The sequence below is a fragment of the Triturus cristatus genome, chromosome 4_1 (assembly GCF_964204655.1).
Source record: "Triturus cristatus chromosome 4_1, aTriCri1.1, whole genome shotgun sequence".
Classification (NCBI taxonomy): domain Eukaryota; kingdom Metazoa; phylum Chordata; class Amphibia; order Caudata; family Salamandridae; genus Triturus; species Triturus cristatus.
In genome coordinates, this window is record NC_140585.1 from 1,081,707,265 (window position 1) to 1,081,734,329 (window position 27,065).

Below are 27,065 nucleotides of genomic sequence, written 5' to 3' on the forward strand. Positions count from 1 at the left end.
GGTGTTTGTGTCGCAGTGGAGGAGTGTAAAAGAGGAATGATCCTAGCTGGTGAGTGTGGTCCAGGGGCAAATGGTCGCAGATGGTCTCATCCATGGCTTTCCTCCGTCATGGTAGATGCACTTTACAACACAGTTATCACATTGGAATGTCAATTCCAAGTCACCTCAGGCAAGCAGTTACCTTCACATTGCATGTCATATCAACGCATTGTGATGTAAGTAATGGACTTTCATCAGTTCCAGCGTAGGTAATGTGTCCTGGTGTTACTTAAGAATGTAAGAGAGTTTCTCTGTAATCAAATATAAAATATAGGCTATCTTGTGGACAAATAATTAACAGTAGTGTCATTTTTGTTTTGACAAAACCAAAACAGGATTTCTTTTGGGTCAAAATTAGAAAATAGGGTGTCTTCTGGGGGCACAATATGAAATAGGGTGTCTTTTGGAGAAAATTATGAAAATAGGGTGTCTTTTGGGGCCAAAATATGAAAATAGGGTGTCTTCTGGGGGCAAATCATGAAAATAGGGTGTCTTTTGAGGGCAAATAATGAAAATAGGGTGTCTTTTGGGGGTAAATCATTAAAATAGGGTGTCTTCTGGGTGTAAAAAATGGAAATAGGTTGTCTTTTGGGGGCATATATGAAAGTAGGGTGTCTTTTGGTGGCAAAATATGAAAATAGGGTGTCTTCTGGGGGTGATAAATGAAAATAGGGTGTCGTCTGCACTAAATGTGACATCTAGGGTGGTTGTGAAGGTCTGCTATTAATCTCAGGTATCTGGGGCTATTATGTGTTACAAGTGTTCCTCTTAGGGTTGCACTCACTGTAGTGGGAACTGTAATTTACAATGCTACCCTACCCAGCTCTCTTTCCACTCTTGTAATATGAGACCTATTGGTATGCATCATATTGGAATGCAATCTAATGGTATGCCTTGCAACAAAAAGATTCATTTTGTTTACCACTGGTCTGCCTGATGTGCATGGCTGCACAGCATCTGGCATTTAGAAATGATGTAGGGGGCACTGTACAGCTGGGTGGTGGTAAAAACCAGAAAAGATACTGGAGGGGGCATGGTTGTGGGAGGGGGGGTGTGAGTGAGGTTTGACATCACATTACAAATGGAAATGTGCAACAAGGCCTGGTCCTGCGTAATTTGTGCACCTGCGCCTCTGAGTCTACTTCAAAGGAACAGAAGCAGCCAGGCTCCCTCACCTAAGTCAATCACAGGGTTGCAATGTGGTGTTGTCATTGCTCATGCACGCATGGACAGTGCGTTCAGACAGCGGCTTGAGGGGTGGGCATGTACTTCATGCACGCTGTAATGCTGGCTGCAATTGTAAACAGGAAAGTGCACATGACTGTTCTGGCTGGACTGAGAGGACAAATAAACAGACAGTGTGCACTTTAGTGGGCATACCACGGAACCCTGGGCCTAATTGTGAGTAGAGCAGCCCCAATCATCCTCCCACTCAGAAAGGAAACATAGCATTAGTACAGAGATAAATTACCTTCATAGTATTTTTTTCACCGTCTACCACTGCTTAAATTCATGGGCCCAATGCCCGAGCTCCATAATGGATTCTCCCCCAATGGGGGTCCTGCACCCACAGGTGCTACCCCTGCGCACCACTATACCATGGGCATCCTCCACTACACATCCAACCTTCCACTCACTTGGACATCCACACGTTGGTGTTATCTGATGCACCCTCACAAAGTTGGTGACTCAGCCAGCATGATCCTCAGCTAGGTGGGCTTACACAAGCCTGGGTACAGCATTCACTGCCAAGACAGCTGGGCAATCACATGATGAAGTAGATGCAACACGCATCCCTTATGTGTGTAGTTTGAGTGCTTGTGCAACATAAGTTAGCATCATCTCAGGGTCCACACCCTCCACAGCGTATGGCCAGTGAGCCATTCTCTGGCCTATGATGCAGATATGCATTGGCCACCATTGGCAATATCATTTGTGCAGCACAGTGTACTGTTGGTGCATGGTATGCAATGTGTACCTCCCTACATAGTTACTCAGGAGGACAGGTACCATTCACAACTACAGGGGGGACCATGTTGTATTCTCACACGAGTCTGCAACATACCTCCATGCGACCTGGCTCGCTACTCCACCAGGTAAGGGTGATCACCAATGCCTTAATGCCTACCAACACAACCCGTCAACTACAATGAACTACGCATCTCAGGTCGGCTCACAAATGGCAGGACACCAATGGCACCCTGAGCCTGGAACTCATTGGTGCTTAGATGGGTTTGTGTGCCATTGTGTAGTAGGAGTGCCCAATGAGATGTGAGGCACACTGGTATTGCTCAGCAAAGCGCAAATACTCAGTATTGTAGCCCAGATTTCAGCCTTTCCCTTGGTCCCTGGATAGTCATCATGGCATTTGGGGGGCTTGGGGGATTTGTTGATCTGTGATGTACTGGGGCCAGGCTAATCCATTCTGCACTATAAACAATGTTTGTTACCTAGTTATCATTGTAGGTTGACTCATAGGCTTTTTTACAGTGTTGATGCCATAATAAATAGTGCTGAATAATTTGATTTCATTTGTCGCTAATGTGCCTTTTGTCAGTCATTGCTTGCTAACGGTGTAATTGCTAACACTTTTACTACAGTGTTTTTGGCAGTCTTCATTGCAGACAACTACAAATCTTGCGATGCCACAACATATTGTAATAGCATCACTATCAGTGCGTTCTTAGTGGGCGATAGGCTGGCACATCACAAATGTCTGCTAACTAGTGTTTGTGGTACTTTGAGTGAGTAACTGTACCTCTGGGCCGTAATGTTGCCAAAATGTGCATGGACACATCTCTTTAGGTTGGCAGTATGTTTGGCTTGAAAGGAGGCCAACACCCTGGTATCACACACCAATTTACAATTGGCAATGCAGTGTTGCCCAAAAAGTGCACCTACCACTAAGAGCAACATTTCCAATGCAGTGTATGTACACAGGTCAGTGTCAATGAATACCAATACCACTACTGTAACAATAAGTAGTGCAATGTCCATGAATGAGACTTGAGCATTAGTCTGCATCAGGACATAGTTCGCTTGAATGTGGCACAGAGATCAGCTTTGATAAGCCATATGTGATGCCTCTTACTAAGCCTCTTACTAAACCTCACTACAATTGAACATGCAAACACAACTAACAGTTTTGTACCTTATTTTTCAGAGGATCTTGACAACCTCAGTGCCGCCAGATTTGCCAACTGCAAGGACAACCTTGAAAACATCTGGAAGTAACAACTTGTCACCACCAACAACCACAAGCCAGGTCAGAACATCAACACATCCACTACAGCGAGACCCCTTCCCCCCATGGACTGACCAGCACGACGTTCACCTCCACGTCAACCAAACATCTGAATATGAAAAACCAAAATGCACACCACAAAGGAACTGACAAAAAATTAACATAGAACAACTATAATGAGCCACAAACCAAAATGCCACCAACACCTTGCACAACACAAACTTTGTTCAAAATGGACCCCACAGATGGTTATCAAAATGTGTAGATAAACTTGCACCAGTCTTTGATACCAACACACAGCACCACAGGAAGGTAACATGGTTCCCGGACAACCCACATCAATTGTGACCCACATGCAGACACCTTGTGGCTAAGCTGAATAACAGAAAATCCCCTGTAGACAGATCCAAATGCAAGAACACCATATCAAAATTCCACCCACACATCATACTTACAAATAAGCAACTGAATCCCACACTCAATCCTCACAAACTCCAGAAATGCAAAGTAACAATTCAGCATCATCAGTTATATTTTTCAAACGCGCATTGATAATACAGACATCTCCCCCTCCCAGGACTACAGCAAGCTCTGCTCATACTTCCAGACGGATGTAATGTGTCTCTAGGATAAGTTCCAATACAAGGCACAGGTCTATGAAACCACACAATCTTCATGCAACCCCAGCTACCTCTCCATCTCATCCCGGACAACAATCAGCACCCAAGACAAGGCATCTACCATGAGAGGCATCGACCCATGATCAAAAATGGACCCCTCTCCTGAAGAACCAGAACCTTTTGGACCTGGCGGCGCAGGGTACGCCTTAATCTCCTGGGTTCTCCTGCTTAGCTACACAGAGACACGGGGACACTCTGTCGGCGTAAAAGATTAGATTTATTAGCTGCAGCTAGTACAGTTGTCCTAGAAGTACACACGGTATGTTCTCAGGAGACTGCCACTTCACTCCGTGGCGCACGATCTTATATAGTATATATGTGACATATAAATTAACTAAGAACACACACAAAATATATAAAAGGAGCCAATAAGGAAAGTTGGAAAACAGAACGGAACCAATAGGAAAGGTCTGAAAACAGAGTATCGAGTAACTCGAAGAAGCCTATCCTCTAACTGTGTTTGTTACCCCACCCCACAAGCTAATTCATTAACTGACTTGTAGCTGTCTTGCAGGTGACGAGATACGTTTGTGTGTTTTGGAAGATAGTTGTGAAACAAGAGAATACGAGCAGAGGACAGTGAAGGCCAAACGATAAGATAAAATCAGAAGAGAATAGTGTGAACCAACAGATAGTTGAGACAGGGATTAGGAAAACCAGACAGGGATTAGTGTACTCGGCCAGTCTCAAACACCAGCTTTGTAAATAGAGGCACAAGGTTATTTTAACCCCTTGCATGCCCGCCCCTTTCCCCGCCCAGTGCCGCGCTTTGTATTAGCGGGCGGAGTTCATGACGAGCTGGACTCGTCATGGGCACAGCGCCACCGCAGCCCATGACGAGTCCAGCTCGTCATGGGCACTGAAGGGGTTAATACATTATTGCAGGAAAAGCAGAAAAAGACTTCGATCGTCGTGCTGCCTGAGTGAGGGCAATACAAAATGGCGGCGGAGCACAAAATGGCGGGTCGATACGATCACGATCGAAAATCGAAGTTCCTCAGACCCTCCTTTTGCCAGAACTCAGGCAAGATACACAGACTTACATTAATCTGAGTCAATGTCGATGGCCATGAGGTCATCGAGCTGTTGCTGTAGCATCATTCTGATATTCTCCGCTCTTTGTGACTTGGGTTTAGGGATGCACATAGTAGCACAGAGGTCGCAGATGGCGGGGCCACAGTGCAGACAAAGGCAACAGGAGAATACGATAGCTAAAACTACTCCAAGGAACGTCAATACCTACCAACCCCATTTGGACAGTAGTCCCCAAAACCACTCCAATAATGACCAATCTCCTTCGTCCTGGTGAATCGACTCAGAGATTATATGTAATTTAGAGATAGCTTGGTATACTGTCGGAGCGTCATTAGGTATGAAAATACAGCAACTTGACCCGATCAATTTGCACACTCCACCACGGTCTGCAAGAACAAAGTCTAAAGCAACTCGGTTTTGTAAAGTCATAAGACGATCTGCCTGTAGTTCTGCCGTGATATTACTTAAGGCTCCTACAGTGATGTCTATGGTGGTTTCTACGACACAAACCAGTTGCCTTATATTTCTGCTGTTGGCCATCGGACCCCAAAAAGGAAGAAATCCTTTGAGGAAATCTCCTCCCTCTTGTCCTGCTGTGTCCTTGGAATTAATAATCCCTCTGCCATATCTGCTTCGATGATGATTTGCAGAAGCGGTGTATGTAGGGGGAAGAAGGAAAGCTATATAGCAGGTACCAGAAAAACCAGTTGGCAACCACGTGTAAGCCCTATTATAACAGATGAAATATGTACCTTGAGATGGTACTAGAGGCGGTGAATTCTGAGAGGAGTAGACGTATGTGTGGGAACAGCTATTTCTTTGTACGGTGTCAGCAGACTGACCATTTATCTGTAGACAGAAATTGCCCTGATGTGGTATAGTCCAAATTGGTGAAGATTTTCCCTTTTTAACTTTATCACTAAGGCTAGTGACATAATGGGTGACGTTCCAGTTAGTGTACGCTTTTCTTTCGTCAACGGAGATCTTACTGTTTTCCATGATTTTAGCCATAGCTACCATTCCCTTTATCAATGAACTATGACTAAAATCTGGATCACCAATATGTGAACTAACGGATCGTCTGAATTTGCTTTGATAGGCATTGGAGAAGATAACAAAATAAGCCCAAGCAGAACCTTCATGAGAATGGAAGAACTAAATATGGCATCCCTTTTTCTACGGTAATTTGACATTAGCCCACACACCCAACAGTCAGTTGTATTGATAACTAATTGGTGTTGATGTAACAACTGGACAAATGAGTTATTGTAATATTCAGTTCTTCTAATGAGTTCATGTTGAGGCAGTGTATGAAATAGATGTGGAGAGACAGTAGAAGAAGACGAAGAGGTAGAAGGAGAGACAACTTTTTGCTGCAGAGCAATAACAATCCAATTTATACATGCCAAAAGAATACACAATAATATATTAATACATAAAGCAATACCACAACGACTATACATTGATTTACAATGATTCACTTTATCTTTACTTTCCCTTTTGCCTAATGTAGTCTCCATCTTTCTAAGTGGATGCTCACGGCAATCTTCCTCAATCACTTAGTCACGATTGTCTGCCGTCCTATGACACTGCAAGTCCTGCAGGCCTATTGCCACTACTCAGGTCGCAACCAAGACTCCTACCGTGACCCTGCAACCGGGACAGAATACTACATAAGAGAGAGAAATCTTAAGTGTTCTTTAGTCTAGGTCTTAGGTTATAGTGTTCTTTATCAGGTACAGTTTGGTCTTGGAACAATATTCGCGGATTGGTCGTATTCAAGCGACGATGTGGTGGCATTGCTTCCTGAAGAATGTCGTTGTCCTCTTTCTCAGACAAAGTTCCACTCAGGCGTGCATCACTGAAAGGTACAAATCGTGGAACCTTTTCGCTCTCAGAGTCTCTAATGCCTTTACGTACCCACTGATCGAACAGAAGAGGCAAAGGCACTTTCTTGCAATGCACACCGTGAATCCAATTTTTCTTTCCTTCGACTTTCACTGCTGTTCTCGGGGTGAGCAAAACCATTCGGGGCTCTCTCCACCTGGGTTCCAAATGTTTCGTCCTTTGGAAGTTCTTCGTGCAGACCCAGTCACCTGGCCGAAAGGAATGACCTGGGTCTGTGGAAACCTCCGGCAAAGCACTCTGAACCTGTTGATGGAGAACACGCAATTTAGTCGTAAAGTCATGCAAGTAGTCAATTAACATTGGATATGGTAAGTCTGAGTATTTCTTAGGGCGAGGGACTCCCCATACATTAGCTGGACGTCCAAAAACCACTTCGTAAGGGCTAAGTCCCAAACAAGAGTGTACTGCAGTTCTGGTGGACAGAAGAGCCAATGGTAAAGCATCGGGCCAACTAAGTCCTGTACTAGCCTGAACTTTTGCTAGTTTTAGCTTTCATGTTCCATTGTAACATTCTACTAAACCCGCTGACTGTGAATGATTTGCCGCATGGAACTTTTGCTTGATACCAAGACCCGCACAAACTTTTTGCATGACTTGGCCCACAAATTCGCTCCCATTATCACTCCAGACAATGCGCGGCAAACCAAACCTGGGGAAAAATTCTTTTAGTGGAACTTTAGCTGTGGATAAGGCTGTGTTGTCTTTTAGAGGGTAAACTTCTATCCATCTGGAAAAGGCGCGTACTACCACCAGAACGTATTTGAGGTTGTTGCATCGCTCCATATGAATATAATCGATCTGCAATACCTCAAAAGGATATGTCGGAGGAGCAAAGTGACCTGCCGGAGTTGGGGTTCCCTTTCCCAGATTGTACATCAAACAAACAATACAATGTTTCACTACATTGTCTGCACACTTTGGGATTCCTTCATTCTGCCACACTGGAGCCAGAAGCTTGCATATACCTTTCGCACTTAAGTGGGCTGGACCATGCGCCATAGTGACTACTGGCAGCACATAAGCGTCCGGTAACAGCCAACGTTGGTGCTCAGACAATTCCACCCAACATCCCATCTCATCCAACATTCCTGTACTTTCTTTCCACTTGCTCAATTCTTTCTCTGTAGCCTCTTTCTGAATCAATCTTACACTTTCTACTGTATTCTCATACATTCCTCTCTCTCTAACCCAATTTGCAGGACCCGCAACATACATTCGACTTGTAGCATCTCTTGCTGTCTTTTTCGCTACTTCATCTGCAAATTCATTTCCTCGACCAACATCGTCAGTAATCTTCTTGTGCACACTACACTTCACAATTGCTATTTGGGTAGGCATAGAAAGTGACTCAAGAAGATCAGTCACCAATTGACCATGTTGTATTTTAGTGCCATGTGAAGTAAGGAATCCCCTCTCTTTCCAAAGACGCCCAAAATTGAACGCCACACCAAAGGCGTATTGACTGTCAGTGTGCACATTCACTCTTTTTCCTTTTGACAACACACAGGCTCTCGTCAAAGCTATCAGTTCTGCTGCTTGAGCTGAATTGTGTCTGGTACGTGCTGTTTCCACAACTGTATGTAAAGTAGTAACAGCATAGGCTGAAACTGTATCTCCATTAGGAAGCTTGAAACGAGAACCATCCACCCATAGAATTCCATCCGGATTTTCTAGCGGCGTATCTTTCAAGTCAATTCTTCCTTTTGTTTCTTCCTCAGTACGGAGGAAACAATCGTGTTGTTCTTGTTCATCTTTGTCTACTGGAAGAGGCAACAAAGTAGCTGGATTTAAAGTGTTACATCGTTTGATGTGCACGTGACTAGCCAAAAGTGTAGCTCATATCCAGACAAACGAGCGCTCGTAAGATGTTGTGTTTTTGTTCGGTTTAATAAGGTATCCACTGCATGCGGCACCATAACAATAAGTGTGTTATCTAACACTACTCCAACAGACTGTCGAATAGAAATTGCTGCTGCTGCTGTCGCTTTAAGACAACTAGGCAATGCTTTAGCTACTGGATCTAACGTAGCCGAAAAATATGCACATGGCCGCTGTTTGTCTCCAAAACGCTGTGTTAAAACTGACAACACACAACCTTCTCTTTCATAAACGTAGAGCGTGAAAGGCTTACTGTAATCGGGAGTACCCAATACAGGAGCAGAACATAGCGCAGTACGCAAGTCAGTGAAACTCTTCTGACATTCGTCAGTCCATGGAAGGGGCTGAGGCGTATCTTTTAAAGTGAGTGCCAACAGAGGTTTAGCCAACAGGGAAAAGTTCGGAATCCACTGCCTACAGTAAGAAGTGATACCCAGAAAAGCACGTACCTCCTTTTGTGTGGATGGCACGGACATTTGCGCAATCGCCTGAATTCGTTCTGGAGTTAATCGTCGTCCCTCCTTTGATAGGAGATGACCCAAGTAGGTAACCTCTCGACGAACATATTGTAGTTTTGAAGGTGATACCTTATGATTCAGATTAAACAGATGACGTAACAATGCAACAGTCACATCTCTGCAAATATCTTCTGAATCAGCGGCAATCAACAAATCGTCCATGTATTGAATAAGAGCAGCACCAGACGGCAAATGAAAAGCATCAAGATGACATTTTAAAGCTTGACTGTAAATAGAGGGACTTTCACAATAGCCCTGAGGTGCGCGCTTAAACCGGAAGCTTCGGCCTCCAAGAGAGAAGCCAAAAATATCCCTACTCTCTTCTGCAATGGGAATACTAAAGAAGGGATTCTTTAGATCGATAACAGAGAACCAAGTCGCTGTGGAAGGCATCATCGTCAACAAGGTAGTGATATCTGGAACTACAGGAAATTGTGGTACAACAATTTTGTTTACCTCCCGAAGATCAATTACGAAACGATATACAGGAGGCTGAGAAGGATCAGTGCATTTAAGAACAGGAAGTATAGGACTATTGCATATGTTACCTCTCGTTTCCTGAACCACACCCTTCTGAATCAAATCATGAATGATTTCCAAAAGCGCTTTTTCACCTTCAGTGGAAATTCTATACTGCGGAATTCGTGGCAATTCAACATTAGGCTTAAGAGTGACAACATAAGGAGGAATCTCCAGACAACCCACATCATTCAGACCCGTGGCCCAAAGCGTTGCCGGAAGAGAAAGCAATTCAGGTGGAAACTGATCTTTGGACAAATACATTGGAGAAATCAGTTTCTGTCCTAAAGTAAGATGTACACCAGAAGGTCTCAACCTTAGAACCCACAACAAGTCCTTTGTCGAAATCGGTCTGAACATCTAACAGATCCTGTGGAATCGAACTCAAATTCACATCCTCCCATTCTTTAATGAGAGTATCACACATTACATTAAAAACATATCTTTGCGTAGGCGCATTCCATTGTGAGAAGGTAGACATAATATCAGGTACACTATATTGGGGACCTCTCTTGATCCATTTACGTGCAAGAGAGTCCAACCTTTCTCGTTCTTCAGAGTCTGGGAACTGACTACGAGATTGTCTTCGAGCAAAAGCCGGAGACACATTTAAAGCTTCAAAGAAAGGAGATAGAATACCAGTGACGGTGTCCGTGAGACGCTTACGCACAGACGGAGAATTGGACATAAGAATAGGGGACAAGGTATTAGGCGAGCTAGCGGAAGGGGAACCGGTGATTACCGGAGGAGCAGAAGGCAAAGGGGATCGAAGATCAGCAGATGAGGGCAAAGAAGTTGAAGTTAAAGGCAAAACTGGTAGAGGTGGAGATACTAAAAGGGGCAAAGGCGGAAGAGCCGGAACAGGCGGAGGTACTGCTGGCGGCTGAACAGGCTGTAACAACTGGGGTGCATTAGTACCTTGTGCATAGGGCAGAGGCAACCTCAATAAATGGGACATTAGGGGATCTTCTTCTAAATCTTTCTTGTTATCAGAAGGGGAAACAGGCAACACCGGATAACATTTATCTATCGCCATACGATGCTGTCTTTCTGAAATTTCCATCGCATTACTAGTTTCATCATCTTTGAATTGTTGGGCAGCCTGTATAATTGTCATACCCTGTGCTTTCTTATCTCGTTTTGCTTGCTTAATTTCTCTCTATTTGGCTTCCTTACGCCAAAGGCGGAAAGAGTCAAACATTGCCGGCCGGGCTTTTCTTTTGAATAGAACTGCTTCCAAATTATTTAGCACATCAGAATCGAAAATACCATTTTCATGCCATTTTAAAACACCATCTTTCTTCGTGTATCGGGTCCATGCCTCGTTAAAGGCAATGGGGCCAACACCATGTGTAGAATAGAGCTCATATGTGGGAGTTCCAACCGAAGGAATCGGACAAGAGTCCTCAAGCGGGAATCCCTATTACAACCAAAGCAACAAAGTTTTCCAGACTTAGTCAGACCAGGCATCTCGTGATTTCGCCTGACTGTTCACAAACTTCAAGGGGGTAAAACTCAGTTTACACAGCACAAATGCACTTACCCTCGGCTTCGGCTATTGCAATAGTCGAATCTAAGGACCAAAGAAACTAAGGAACAAAGTACCAAAATTGTGGGCGCGACCCACGAAATACTTAACTAAGGACGTCTTCTTACGCCAACAGAGGCCCGTCTATTGTCTCGCCTTACCATACATCACCAAAGGAAGGGCTAAGGCAGGGCGGCAGTCAGGGTAGCAGTCGTTAGTAGCCTCAAGGAAGGAGTAACCGCGCTGAAAAAGACCTTCGGACCACTTTCGTCATACAGGGGTCGCTTGACGTGGCTCGCGATTCCTCCAGAATTTTCTTGCGGGGTTCCTCATGACCTTCGGGCAGAACTGGTACCACTGAAGCCGCCCCACATTGGGCGCCAGTTGAAGAACCAGAACCTTTTGGACCTGGCGGCGCAGGGTACGCCTTAATCTCCTGGGTTCTCCTACTTAGCTACACAGAGACACGGGGACACTCCGTCGGCGTAAAATATTAGATTTATTAGCTGCAGCTAGTACAGTTGTCCTAGAAGTACACACGGTATGTTCTCAGGAGACTGCCACTTCACTCCGTGGCACACAATCTTATATAGTATATATGTGACATATACATTAACTAAGAACACACACAAAATATATAAAAGGAGCCAATAAGGAAAGTTGGAAAACAGAACGGAACCAATAGGAAAGGTTTGAAAACAGAGTATTGAGTAACTCGAAGAAGCCTATCCTCTAACTGTGTTTATTACCCCACCCCACAAGCTAATTCATTAACTGACTTGTAGCTGTCTTGCAGGGGACGAGATACGTTTGTGTTTTTTTGAAGATAGTTGTGAAACAAGAGAATATGAGCAGAGGTCAGCGAAGGCCAGACGATAAGATAAAATCAGAAGAGAATAGTGTGAACCAACAGATAGTTGAGACAGGGATTAGGAAAACCAGACAGGGATTAGTGTACTCGGCCAGTCTCAAATACCAGCTTTGTAAACAGAGGCACAAGGTTATTTTAATACATTATTGCAGGAAAAGCAGAAAAAGACTTCGATCATCGTGCTGCCTGAGTGAGGGCAATACAAAATGGCGGCGGAGCACAAAATGGCGGGTCGATACGATCACGATCGAAAATCGAAGTTCCTCACTCCCAACCCTCTTCCACCAACCTGTTGCAGCCATCACTCCAGCATTAAAAGATTACAATCAACAACTGCGTAAAAAAGTGTCATTTTCCATGTCAAGTGGAAGTGCACATAATTCTGACCCTCATTCAATAAGCTAACAATAATCATCCTGTGCAGACCCCACCCTGCACATCTTCATTGCAACTGTAAAGACCTGACTCTTCAACTGCACGAGGATTCAGACCCTCACATGTGAGTAGCCCACTTATATTTTCAATGCTTGGTTGGTTTGTTGATTGATGCCTCATGCTTACATACACATCCAGACTTATGTATATCATGAGATTTTCACAGGATATGGCCTGATTTCCAATAGTGTGCAGCAATGAGGCACCACAAGCCCTTTGCCTGCACCACACTGTGTATCTTTCCGAGCACTTAAATACAACGTGGACATTTTCCTAAATCCCTGTGCCACCAGTACTTCACTTTTTTGACGTACTGGTGGTTCCGGGTCATGTTCAATATTTCCAATGACCTGCGGGACTTTCCATGCCCTTGTGAATATGCCACCTTTACATGCAGTAGTTTGTGTGAAAGGATGTTCCATGTTGGTTGCTGTGGATGTTCCCACACAACACCCATATTCACTGATGCATTGCCAGACTTACAAAAAAGCGTAAATATGGAAATGCGTCAGGATGCGACGTCACCCTGGGGGTGGCGTGGCATGGTGAAACAAGGAGAAATGTTTAGATTTTTCCTTTTCCATCACTCAATTCATGCTGCATTAGACAGCACACATTCGAAGAGGAATTCACCTCAATTGTAAATTTTGGTGAAGGAAGGTGCCCCTTCCTGCACAAACAAAATCTCCCCATGCTACACGATGCAGGCAGCCTTGCACCTTGGTGCAAGGTTGCCTGTGCCAGCACATGGCAGCAGTTTGTGTGCCAGCACAGGGGTAAGCAAAGAGATGCGACATAATGTGGAAAATATGTTGCATCCCTGCACTTCGAAGATAAAGCTGCTTTGCACTGATAAATGACTTGCAGCACCGCACTGCATTAGTTTCTTACAGATCAGCCCCATAGATTTAATGATCACATAAATATTTCCACCTTTGGCACTGGTGCTTGTGTGTGTTAAAACAATTTCTAAGTCAACATCATATATATTGGTTACAACATATGTGTCTGTGACCACACAACATGCAATTTTCTCCTTGAGGTCATATTTAATTTCTCCAACACCATTGCAACACCAATGAAGCAATTTGAAATTATGGACATAACAATATATGACATAGCTGTGCACCTCAGACAAAAACAATATGACTACAAATATACATTTACTTACAAGTTGGCCCACCAACATCCAGGCCAAGATGGTCCAGCAAGTCAGCCTCCCGGTTGATGAGTACTGCCAGAGGTGCTTAATTTGGTGGGGTGTGTGTTGGACGTCAAAACTCCTTCCAAGATGTTGCTGGAACAGGCCCCACCTCCACTTGCGCTCAGCTGCTGTGTAGCCCTGGCTCACCCGGCCCCCGTGCTGATCATCCTTGGCAGGTAATGAAAGATCAGCGATATGAGGCCACCAAACTGCCTGTTGGTCAGGTTCTTGGACCTCCCAGACACGCTAAGGTTTGTGTATTTAAAAAAAAGGAAACTTATAAAAAGTTATAAAGGAAACTTATAGGAAGAAAAATGATTTACCTCACCCGTATATTAATACTACAACTAACTACCCCTATAAACACACACACCCCAAAATACAACTATTTATGACACACACAAGACTGACAAGTGACAAAAGACAGACCAATCAACTTCAAAATACACAAAACACACTGCAAAAGACAACTCTCAAGCTCTACAATCTCCACCAGCCTCCTCCACCAAGCACACACCTAGAGATAATAAGAGAAAGTGAAAGTAACTGTGTACTTCCTGGTTTAGGATATTCTAGAATCATTGCATAATTTCCTACTTAGATGCGATACGTTTTGGCATTTTGCGTCACGTTTCAGACGATGCGTCTTGTATTTAACTCAATTGCAGTTCATTTCACATGTGCAAGCATGATGTTTCTCTGTTTTGCGTGTTACCTGTTAGTTGCGTTTTGCATCATGCGTGGACATGCATTTGTCATTACAAAGCTTAACGGTTTTAACTTTGCATCATGCTTTGTTCAGATGCTACCTGTTTTTGATAGTTTGCAACACTTTAAGGGCTGATGCAACACGTTTCAGGGGGGCTGAGTGAGTGGAGGCAGATTTGCAGATGCTTTACGCTTGGGAATTTGCGACACTTTACGGGTGGATGCGACACGTTTCAGGGGGGCTGAGTGAGTGGAGGCAGATTTGCAGATGCTTTACGCTTGGGAATTTGCGACACTTTACGGGTGGATGCGACACGTTTCAGGGGGGCTGAGTGAGTGGAGGCAGATTTGTAGATGCTTTACGCTTGGGTCTGTGCGACACATTATGGTTGGATGCTAAACTTTTCTGTGGTCTGAGCGACTCAACCCAGATTTGTTACTAAGTAGATCAGGGGTCTTCAAACTGTGGGGCGCGACCCCCAGGGGGGCCGTGGAGTGGTGCAAAGGGGGTCGCGCCTTCCCAGTCACACTTCTGCCCAGGCCCAAGGGCTTCAGCCCCCCCCCCACACTTCCCCCGTCCTGTGTCTCAGCCCGGGCTGCTGCAGTGAAACTTGAGCTGCTGGGGGCTCAGCTGGGCAGTGTGTTTTTTCACAGGTCTTTAAAGACCATTTAACATGCCTTTGTAAACTGCTTACAGAGGCTTAGGTTTTTTGGCTGGTTCCAGTACCCCCTGGGTCCCCACTGTGCCTATTCCTTACATTTGGATTTTACATTCACTGCCGTAGTGTGAAAATGCATTTCATGGAAAGGAATACAAAGTTGGCTTCCTGGGGGCGCCGTGAGTGAAAGTTTATTGTGCTTTTGAAGCACCTGCTGCAGCGTTTCTTTCCCCGGCAATTACCAGGCCTCACATAAATGTCAAGATAACTTGTGTGATTAATTATCTTCCTGGAGAGAGATCAGAATGTTGTATAGTTGAGGTTTTGACTTAGGTGATGTTAGTGCAGAGGGTTAATATGCCTGCTGCAAAGAACGTGTACCAAGTAGATTACAGAGTGCGTATGATGTGAAGAGATCAGCAGGTTACTGCTTTAAAAGAGGCATCTTTTTATTACTTGCAATTTATAACTTAAAGTCCTAATAGAGAATAGTGAGCGATTAACTTTCATCCTAGAACTGCATACACACTGCAAAGTATACATTATTAGACCATTGATTAATGTTGCAAAAAGGGTTAATTTGGCTAGAAATCAATTCTTATTATTAAAGGAAACTCCCAACTATGCTGTTTCTTTTTCGACTCTGAGTTTGTGCTTCTCCTCACCAAGCACTCTTGAACTATACTGCCTACCAGTATGGATGACATGTGACTCCTATACTTTTAGTCCTTTGGCTTATGTAACATTTCCTATACACTGATTTACACACTTATGATTGATTGTCTCTGTGTAATGTGTGTGTGATGCAAAGTGCTCGGACACCCTACACTGGTATGAGTGGCACTATATAACTAATTCAATGCATCTGAGAGTGTGGGGTTATGGAGACTTGGTCACTGTTAAAGGGTGCTAGTGAGAGAATCTGTGGTGGGAGTGGTCATTGTGGGGGGCACCGACAAACATTGTCGCACAGGGCACCACCAGCACTAAAGCCGGCCCTGGGAAGTATGCACAGATAAGCGCTGAAGATACCGCTTTAGGTGACTGCTTTTTTTTGTACCGACTGGGCCACCAAAATAATCTGCTGGCAACCCTAACCATAGGACTGGAAGTTTGTTGCAGGATCAGCATATTATTTATTTCCTTCACCCTCGATCCCCGATTAATGCTGCAATAGTTTAACTTAGATATTAAAGTCTACGCCCCCGTCAATAACATGCTGAGTTACTTCATGGGTCTGGGAATGCACCCTGCATTCAGACAACTCATTCCTCATTCTCGCCCTTCATTGTCACGCTCACCTTGCACTCACAGCGATCACAATGCACTCACACTGATCACCATGCACTTGCACCATTCACCTGCTCACCTTGCACTCAGTGATCACAATGCACTCACACTGATCACCATGCACTTGCACCATTCACCCGCTCACCTTGCACTCACAGTGATCACAATGCACTCACACTGATCACCATGCACTTGCACCATTCACCCGCTCACCCTGCACTCACAGTGATCACAATGCACTCACACTGATCACCATGCACTTGCACCATTCACCCGCTCACCTTGCACTCACAGTGATCACTCTGCTCTCAAAATGCACTTGTCCTGCTCACACTATACCTCAACCTGCAGTCACACGAGTACACTACTCATCCTGCACTCATGTGATACTTCACTCACCTGTCCCCCTCACTACTCAATATGCAACTTACTCAAACAAGCCCATCAGTAATCATACATTCATTCATCCCATTCTGAACTTGCATCCGCACCCAAAATGAGAGAGGACAGCAAGGGAGTGAGAGAATTTGATTGAAGAGGTCAGGGATGAGGAGAAATGTGAATTGCTGAAGAGAAGAGTGGACACGCAAGAAGTGAGTGTGATCCAAAGGTGAGGGCTTCTGTTAGAACAAAGGGGAGATGTGAAAGAGGAATGGGGGGACTGGAGAGGTGTAAGATACAAATAGACAAAAATTTGAATGAAGAGACGAGGTGAATGAGAAGTGCTGAGGGGCACGGGAGGTGACAGGGCCAGAGAGGCCATGAGATACATGTGAGAGACTGTTAGAGATGAGGGCAGTGAAAGGACAGAATGGCAAGAGGTGATTAAAGGTGAAGTGAGAGGTTGAATGGGGAGAGTTCAGAAGTTGTAAAAAGGGGTGAAAGAAAATGACCTGCAAAGTGAGAGAGGGATCCAGGGTTAGGAGAGGAGAGAGGGATGGAAGGGAGGGGGTGAGAGGAAAGCTGCATGGGTAAAAGGCTTAACTCTACACAAAACCGCCAGGGTTTTAAGGGACCCCTGCTTCTTACGGTCAGGGCCAGGTGAGCTTCTAATGTGGCAGCACGTATTGCTGCAGAGTGGAAGGCCCTTCACAAAGGTTGACTTGAAATCTTTCTGATGATAATTGCTGTATTTTGGTTATAAATGGGTACTGATTGGGTGAAATCTTTCCTCAGCGTTACTGTGTGTAACAAATATCAAAATAATGAAGCAATGCTATCCCAAAATACGCGGCATCACATAACCTTATTTACATTTTCATCCCACGCAATTTAGTCAACAGGTTTAGACATTTTTGTCAAGAGGGGGTCCTTACGCCTCAAAATGTTGACAGGGGGGTCTCGGCATCCAAAAGTTTGAAGACCTCTGAAGTAGATGGATATATGTGGTGTTGTGCAAGGGATGTGTCACGTATAGTACATGTGTGTATTCCTTCTCAACATGTTGCATGATTGAATGTTGAGTTGTGTTGTTTTCTTTCACCAACATTTCCGTACGTAATGGGATATGTGTACATATTCTTATGGAAATTCGATTGGTTTGTTAGTGGTACTTTTTAGTTGCACTTTCACAGCAGGTGGCTAACATTGCATCACGCATCGTTGGCACTACCTGCAGTACATTTGTTACCATGTTACAGCGAGGAACTATGTGGCTTCTTTTCAGGCCCATGGCGGGACTGGTACACCACTTTTCACATGTTAAAACGTGACACATCAGCGGCACAGGGTGCTTTTTATTTTGCCCCTGTGTTTAAATGAGTGATGTGCGGTGCCACTTTCGGCAGCTATGCAAGTCAGGCACACCACACAGACATCCTTAGATCATGGTGCAAGTGTGCCTGAACCACTGCATGTCAGCTGTTTGTGCAAAATTGCAGGGTAGTACACAACAATGCAACATATCATTGTGATAATGTTGCATCCCTGTGCTCCACGAGTGCCACAGATTTTTATCTCACATCTTGGCTACCTGCATTCCCTCCTCCTAATACGTAGAAAAGCAGATCGCTGATGTAACAGCATGTCCATGTATTGTATGCGAAACTAATATACTCGTTTTAAAATTGTATTTTTACTTCATTGTTTCTTTCCATACCTGCACATAAAAATTAATCTCATTCTCGCTGCTTAGCGAGTTCTCTCGGGGTTTCTTTCAAGGACTGGGACATTTTTGAGCGCCATCTTGGTGAGCGCTCTAGTGTTCACTACACGGGGGCTTTATGAGCAGTCACATGCTAGCGCGCAGCGCGATAGCTGATTCCTTGGTGGAAATGTGTGTTGCTGGCTGAACGCTAAAGCTGCTTTTTAGATATCTTATCTCACATCTTGGCTACCTGCATTCCCTCCTCCTAATATGTAGGAAAGCAGATCGCTGATGTAACAGCATGTCCATGTATTGTATGCGAAACTAATATACTCGTTTTAAAATTGTATTTTTACTTCATTGTTTCTTTCCATACCCGCACATAAAAATTGATCTCATTCTCGCTGCATAGCGAGTTCTCTCGGGGTTTCTTTCAAGGACTGGGACATTTTTGAGCGCCATCTTGGTGAGCGCTCTAGTGTTCACTTCACGGGGGCTTTATGAGCAGCACATGCTAGCGCGCAGCGCGCGCGCGCAGCGGGCGCGCCGGAGGCGCGCCAGAGGCAAGCCCGTCTGCGCCCGTCCGCGCCAGGTCGCCGCCAGCCGCCATACACCTTGATAGTTTGCAGTTAGAATTGGGACCTGTGAACAATCCAGCTCAGTTATACTCACGTGAGCAGTTGCTATTGTTAAATAAGATGTGTTGTACAACTTTGCGCAATGGCCCTTTTGAAGGTCCCTTTTCATGCCCGAACTGCAAGTATCAAAGCATGCATTGTTGCAGTCCCACTCTACTTACTACTCTATCACCTGATTGCCTGAGCCCACCTGATTCTCCTCAGTTTGTCGTACTTTAATCTCTGTGACCGCGTAGGGGACAGGGCCCTACCCCTGTCTATCTTGGTATTAGCAAACCGCAAATGGTAAATGCGGCATGTACAAGTGCTTTATATATCGTTCTAGCTATGAATGCACTGTGTACACGTTATTCTGCTTCACTACGCGGGTTCCATTTTGGAAGCAGTGGCCATCTTGTCATTGCCCTCACATAGGCTATGATGGAGTAAATACGGGCCTCACAGTACATGGGCTTTCCCTCTGACTTCTCTGTGACCTGGGCAGCTGGCTCTGCTGCCCCAGGTCAAACCGGTCTCACGAGCTCCCCTTCCTCCGTCCACCTGTGATTAGCATCAGGGCTTGACCCATCATAAAACCCTTTCATTCTACACAATCCTCCGGCTAATCTCTTTCACACCTGCTTGTTCCTGCTTTATGACTTGTTTCCCAAAACAGGAGATGCTCATGTTTATTGGGGGGTCTATTGACATCAAATGTGGGATCTGAACCTTACTGTGTAAATCATTGTGGGCTGGCCGAACTGGAATGTGGGATGGTCATCATGACTCTGATTTTTTCGTTTGTAATGTATACTTGTAATGGCCATATCGTAAACCAAGGAATGTGTGCCTGAAGCATGATATTTTGTATTTAAGGAGAAGCCCGTTCCTATGATTTTAAGCAGTCTCCTGAGAACATACACGCTGTTGTACTTCTAGGATACCTGTAATTGGTCTGCAGCCAATAAACGAATCTTTGACTTCACCCAGAAGACTCGATGTTTCTGTAGGTCTGGAACAGGGTGAACCCAGAAGTCATAGGGTGTGTGCCCCTGCACCGCTGGGACTAAAATACCCAGTACTTCAGTTTGGCGCCCAACTCGGGACGATTTCAGCGGTACCAGTCCAAGCCAGAGGTTCGTGAGGAGCTTCGTGTGGAAATTCCAGAGGAAGGCCGCCACTTCATCGACCCCTGCATGTCGACGTGGTCCGAAAGTCTTTTCTGCGAGGTTCTCCGCGTCCCGACGGCTACGAAGGACTGCTGCCCTGATTAATCGACCTGTTTTGGACCCTTGACGAATCTGAGAGAGCGAAACAATCGAGAGAGTCTTCTGGTGACGCCATCGATCAACAATATTCAGTTAAGTATAAGTGGAGCGTCTCCCATTTGTTTTGGTATCCTTCGGGATCGTTTGAATTTGTACTTTGGAGTTTGCAAACGCCAAAGCCAGAGGACTCGTGTATTCACGAGAATATCGTAATCGATAATCCTTTGACGTTTGGATCTAGACTAGTGAGCAAAGATGCCTGGTTCTGGACTATTTGGTAGATTATTCTGTTTGGGTTGTGGAAAGGATTTCCAGCTAGAGGAATCATGTCCGGTTCCTCCGGTTGGAACTCCAACTTATGAGCTCTATGTAAAACATGGCGTAGGCCCCATTGCATATAACGAAGTGTGGATCCACTACACCAGGAAAGATGGTGTTTTAAAATGGCCCCAAAATGGTAGTTTTGATACCGATATTTTAGATAATCTGGAAATTAAATTGTTTAAGAAGAAAGCCCGGCCGGCGATGTTTGACTCTTTCCGCTTATGGCGAAAGGAAGCCAAACAAAAGGAAATTAAGTTAGCGAAAAAGAATAAGAGAGAGAAAGGTATGACAGTAATGCAAGCAGCTGTACAATTTAAAGACAATGAGGAGGAGCAGATGAGTGAGCAATTGCACAGGCAGCGCAAGTTAGGGATTGACAAATGTTACCCAGCTTTACCACATCCTAAGCAGAATGAGTTAGAAGAAAAGGAGAAAGATCCCCTGATGTCACATTTGTTGAGTTCGCCACCCCCGTATGCTCAAAATGCCACGGCACCTCCCCAGCTTGTGAATATGCCACCTCCAGTGAATATACTGCAAGCCTTGCCGCTACCGCCAGCTGCTTTGCAGCCGGCTCTTATCCATGTAGCGCAGCCCTCTCAAGGGCCGCCAGTTGTGCTTCCAACTGCCCCCGCACTTCCTGCGACTTTGCCTAATACAGCAGCTGCCTCTTCTGACACTCTTCCTTGCACCACTCCAGTACCTGTTTCTACATCCTCTTTTCTCCCCTCTGTTTATCCCCCTGTTTTCGCCTCAGCTTCTCCTTCAGCGCGACAGCGCTTAGCTAATGTGGTTACTACATTAATGTCTCCTCTCTTTGAGTCGTCTGGTGCGACTCCTGGTTTACAGCGTAAGCAATTGCGTAGCCAATTGCCTAACCCTGATGAGAAAAAGGTAATAGATAACATGGCGCGTAGATGGATTGTTTTCCCTTCACTGTATGATGTGGAATCAGTTGTCAACGTTTTCCATCAATGGGATGCCCCGAAACAGAGATATGTGTTTGAGAAAATGTGCGAAATTCTCTGTGAAGAATTGGAGGATAGTGGTAAAAATCCGAGCCCGCAGGAATTGTGTAGAGTGAGGTTCGATTTTGGAACTGGTATAATTGTGGACCGCGAGGTAGATAAAGCAGTTGCGGTTGTATTGTCCTTCAGGAATGATGATTGCCAACAGTCATTGTTTGAACAAGATGTCCTTGTGGGGAAAAAGGTAAAAGCACGACAATACCCTATGAGAGAAGTTCCCCCGGTATGGAAGGAAGCAGTAGCAGCTGATGCTGGTGCCGGTATCGCGGCTGTGCCAGCGCATTTCCAGCGTGTTTGGGTGCATGTTCCATGGAAGCGCTCAGAGGTGTTAGCACTTAAGCAGTCCTTGCCTGATCCCCGTAAAAACCCAGCAGGTTATTATAAGGAGTTGTCACAGACGGCAGGGTCATGCATTATGAATCTGGCCGACATAGACATGTTGTTTGGTAATGTTGTTCCACAGCCTCTATGGGGGTCAATTCGTAATGCAGATCACGATGTAGAACTAGGGGACACATGGGCTAACATTGTTGCTGCTGATGCTAGACAAACTGGTGGTGCGAAACCAGAACCGTTAGTAGCTGAACTGCCTGGTAGAATCATCACGTATATGAAGACAATAATGCCTGCGATGCGCGTAAATTGGGACAAGTTATCTGCATGCAAGCAGAAGAAAGATGAGACAGTGTCAGACTTCTTCACTAGGTTTGAAGAAACATTTATTGACCACAGTGGGCAGGATATGAGTACTGAGGGTGGCCAACGGTTATTTGTGGATAAGTTTGTGCAGAATTTACTTCCTGACCTGTGTAAAAAATTAAAACACTCAGAGTTCTTGGGCTGTTTCTTCTTCAGCGCAAATACTGGCTACTGCACAGTATTATGAAAATAGAGATAAAGACGAGAAAGATAGAACAGAGAAGAAAACGAAGGAACTAAAGACAAAGGTCCTTTTACAGCAGGCCTATCCGCCACGTGGAGGTCAGAATAATTATAGGCAACCCCAAGGTGTCTATCACCAACCCCAACAGTTTCAGAACAATCAGCAAATGAACGGGTATTATCAACCACGTGTTCCTGTAGGTCCCAACCAATGTTCATACTGCAAAGAGGAAGGTCATTATAAATATAGTTGCCCTAAATTAATGCAGCAGAACGGTAATGCATATGGCGCAAGAGGTAGGGGTGGTCAGCAAGCTCCTAGAGGCAGAGGGCGTGGAAATGCTCCCCAGAACGCGCGTCCTCTGCCGCCTCAAAGTACCATCAATAGCTTTGATCAGCAAGCTAACGCGACTAGTAATACGGCCCAGTATTATAATAATGATTATTATGCAGAGGACGGTGATGCAGAAAGTAATGATTACTAGGACAGCCATAGACAGAGAGACCATATGTTGAGGTAACTACAGCAAATGTAACGGAGCCTTTTCTGCTAGACACTGGTGCTGCAAAGAGTTCAATCATGCATTCAAAACTCCCTGGCGCACCTTTGTCTGGCGATATCAATGTTTCGGTAGGTTTTTCTGGCGCCCCAGTTAGGAACCCGATTTCTAGTCCCATGTCACTTTCTGTTGGACCTTGCGAGCTGAAAGCACCCCTGATTCTGACAACAGGTTGTGGTGAGAATTTGCTGGGATTAGATTTGTTGAAAAGATTGCATGCTACACTGTATTGTTCTCCTTCAGGAGTACAACTCACATTAGGTATGAAAGTGATTTCCCCAATGTACTTGTCTAAAAATACAATGCCACCTGAATTGTCATCCCTTTCGGATGCCCTTTGGGCTACTGGTCCCAATGATGTGGGCCTCTTGGAGATACCGCCATATGTGGTGACTTTAAAGGCTAATGTCAGACTGCCACGTATTCCCCAGTACAAGATCTCTAACGAAGGCCAGAAAGCATTGTTAGACATTGTCAGCGACTTGATTAATAAGGGTGTGATTGAAGAGACAAGAGGCAACGTTTGCAATAGTCCGATTTTACCTGTCTTAAAACGCACGGATCCTTCACAGCCACCTGTTTACAGATTTGTGATTGATCTTAGAGAGGTTAATAAGATCGTTGTGCCACAGTTTCCGGTTGTCCCCGATATAACTGCCTTGTTAACGATGATTCCAGCCTCTGCTGTATGGTTTTCAGTGATTGATTTAAAGAATGCCTTCTTTAGTATCCCAATTGCAGAAGAGAGCAGGGACATTTTTGGTTTTAGTCTGGGAGGCCGAAGCTTCCGCTTCAAACGCGCTCCCCAGGGCTACTGTGAGAGTCCATCCATATACAGTCAAGCTTTAAAAGCGCAGCTTGATGCACTTGTTTTACCTAGTGGCGCTATCCTGATTCAGTATGTGGACGATTTACTGATTGCTGCGGATACTGAGAAGATTTGTAAAGAAGCCACATTGTCACTGTTGCACCATTTATCCGCTTTCCATCATAAAGTGTCTCTCTCTAAGCTGCAATATTGTCGACAAGAAGTGACCTACTTAGGTCATCTCTTATCGAAGGAGGGAAGGAAACTGACCCCAGAAAGAATTCAAGCCATTGCACAGTTGAGTGTGCCAAAAACACAGAGAGAAGTGCGTGCTTTCTTGGGCATCACTTCATACTGTAGGCATTGGATCCCTAGTTTTTCTTTATTGGCAAAACCTTTAGTAGCCTTAACATGCAAAGACACACCGAATCCTATCCCATGGTCTGAAGAGTGCCAGAAAAGTTTTGTGGAATTGCGTAATGCATTATGTTCGGCTCCTGTGTTGGGTACCCCTGACTACAGTAAGCCTTTTACATTGTATGTTCACGAGAAAGATGGTTGTGCGTTATCAGTGTTAACACAGCCTTTTGGCGACAGACCGCGCCCATGCGCATATTTTTCATCAACCTTGGACCCTGTAGCGAGGGCATTGCCAAGCTGTCTGAGAGCGACAGCTGCTGCAGCGATGTCTATCCGACAATCTGCTGGTTTGGTAATGGACAATACATTGATTGTTATGGTTCCACACGCTGTAGACACATTATTAAATAGGACCAAGACACAACACTTGACTAGTGCGCGATTATCAGGTTATGAGCTTACACTGTTAGCAAATCACATACACATAAAAAGATGCAATACGCTGAATCCAGCCACATTGTTGCCAATTCCAGCAGACTCAGATGAGATTGAGCAACATGACTGTCTGTTCAGAACAGAAGAAGAGACGAAAGGGAGAGTAGATCTAAAAGATACTCCCCTGACTGAGTGTGATGGCACTTTATGGGTAGATGGTTCATGTTTCAAACTCCCTAATGGTGACACGACTGCTGCATATGCTATCACGACTTTGCACACGGTCGTGGAAACTGCACGAGTGCCACATAATTCGGCCCAAGCAGCGGAATTAATCGCCCGCACGAGAGCATGTGTGTTATCTGAAGGAATGAGAGTAAATATATACACAGATAGCCAGTACGCCTTTGGCGTGGCTCATAATTTTGGGCGACTGTGGAAGGAGCGTGGGTTCCTGACGTCGCATGGAGCTAAAATTCGGAATGGCAAGTTGGTGAATGATCTCCTTGAGTCACTGACCCTACCGTTGCAAGTTGCGATCATGAAATGCAGTGCGCACAGGAAAGTCACAGATGATGTTGGACGTGGGAATGCGTTTGCTGATGAGACCGCGAAAGAAACAGCACAGAATGTGAAGACTAGAATGTATGTTGCAGGCCCCGCAAGATGGGTTAATGATGTGGGAATGTGTGAGAACACAATAGAGAGTGTGAAGTCGCTTCAAGCTGAAGCCACAGAGGAAGAGTTAAGCAAGTGGAGAGAAAGTATGGGTAAGTTGGATGAGAATGGTTGTTGGATTGATCTGACAGAACATAGGCGATGGTTGTTGCCTGATGCATATGTGCTTCCAGTGGTTACTATGGCACATGGAATGGCACATATCAGTACGAAAGGTATATGCAAGTTGTTGGCTCCAGTATGGCAGAATGCTGGGATTCCCAAGTGTGCAGAGAATGTGGTCAAAAATTGCATAGTATGCTTGAAGTACAACCCTGGTAGGGGAACCCCAACTCCAGCTGGTCACTTTGCACCCCCATCAGGTCCATTTGAAGTTTTGCAGCTGGACTTTATTCACATGGAAAGATGCAACAACCTGAAATATGTACTGGTGGTTGTTTGTGCTTTCTCAAAATGGATAGAGGCTTATCCTCTGAAAGATAACACTGCCCTATCCACAGCCAAAACCCCTGTGAAGGAATTTTTCCCTAGGTTTGGGATGCCAAGAATGGTGTGGTGTGATAATGGAAGTGAGTTTGTGGGTAAAGTGATGAAGAATGTATGTGAAGGGCTAGGGATAAAGCAGAAGTTCCACGCTGCAAATCACCCCCAATCAGCTGGATTAGTAGAACGCTACAATGGAGCCTTAAAGCTCAAGCTGGCCAAAATCCAGGCGAGCACCGGTCTTAAATGGCCTGACGCTCTGCCTTTAGCACTCCTGTCCACCAGAATGACCATACACTCACGAGTGGGACTTAGCCCTTACGAGGTTGTTTTTGGCCGTCCGGCCAACGTATGGGGTGTACCGAGGCCTACGAAGTTCAGTGAGATTGAGCATCCAGTACTACTCGATTACCTGTATGATTTGACTGTTAAACTGCGTGTTTTGCACCAACAGGTACATGATACTCTCCCTCAAGACTCTGAAACTCCTGGACACCCTATCAACCCTGGTACGTGGGTGCTAGTCCGAAATTTCCAGCGCAAGAGCAACGACGAGCCTCGCTGGATCGGCCCTCATCTTGTTCTTCTTTCGACAAGATCAGCAGTGCGAGTAAAAGGGAAGAAACACTGGATCCATGGTACCCACTGCAAAGTAGTCCCCTTGCCTCTGCCATATGACCAGTGGGTCAAGGAGGGTATCGCCGACTCTGAGACAGACACTGTACCTCGTTTTGTACCATTCAGTGACGCACGCCTAAAAGACACAGTTTCAGACCAAGAGAGTGACAATATTCTGCAGGAAGCTGTGCCACCATCAAATCGATTGGACACCACTGAGCCTGAACTTTTGTTTCAAGACCAAACAGCACCTGGCCGTCTCCGCTATAATTTGAGACCAAGGCCCATGGACAAATAAAGATTTCCTCACTATTTCCTTTTTGACATTTTTGCTCTCCCATCTGAAGGACTTTCTTGATTTTTGTTTTTCGAACCACCATCTGGGTTCTGCCGCAGGGTCGC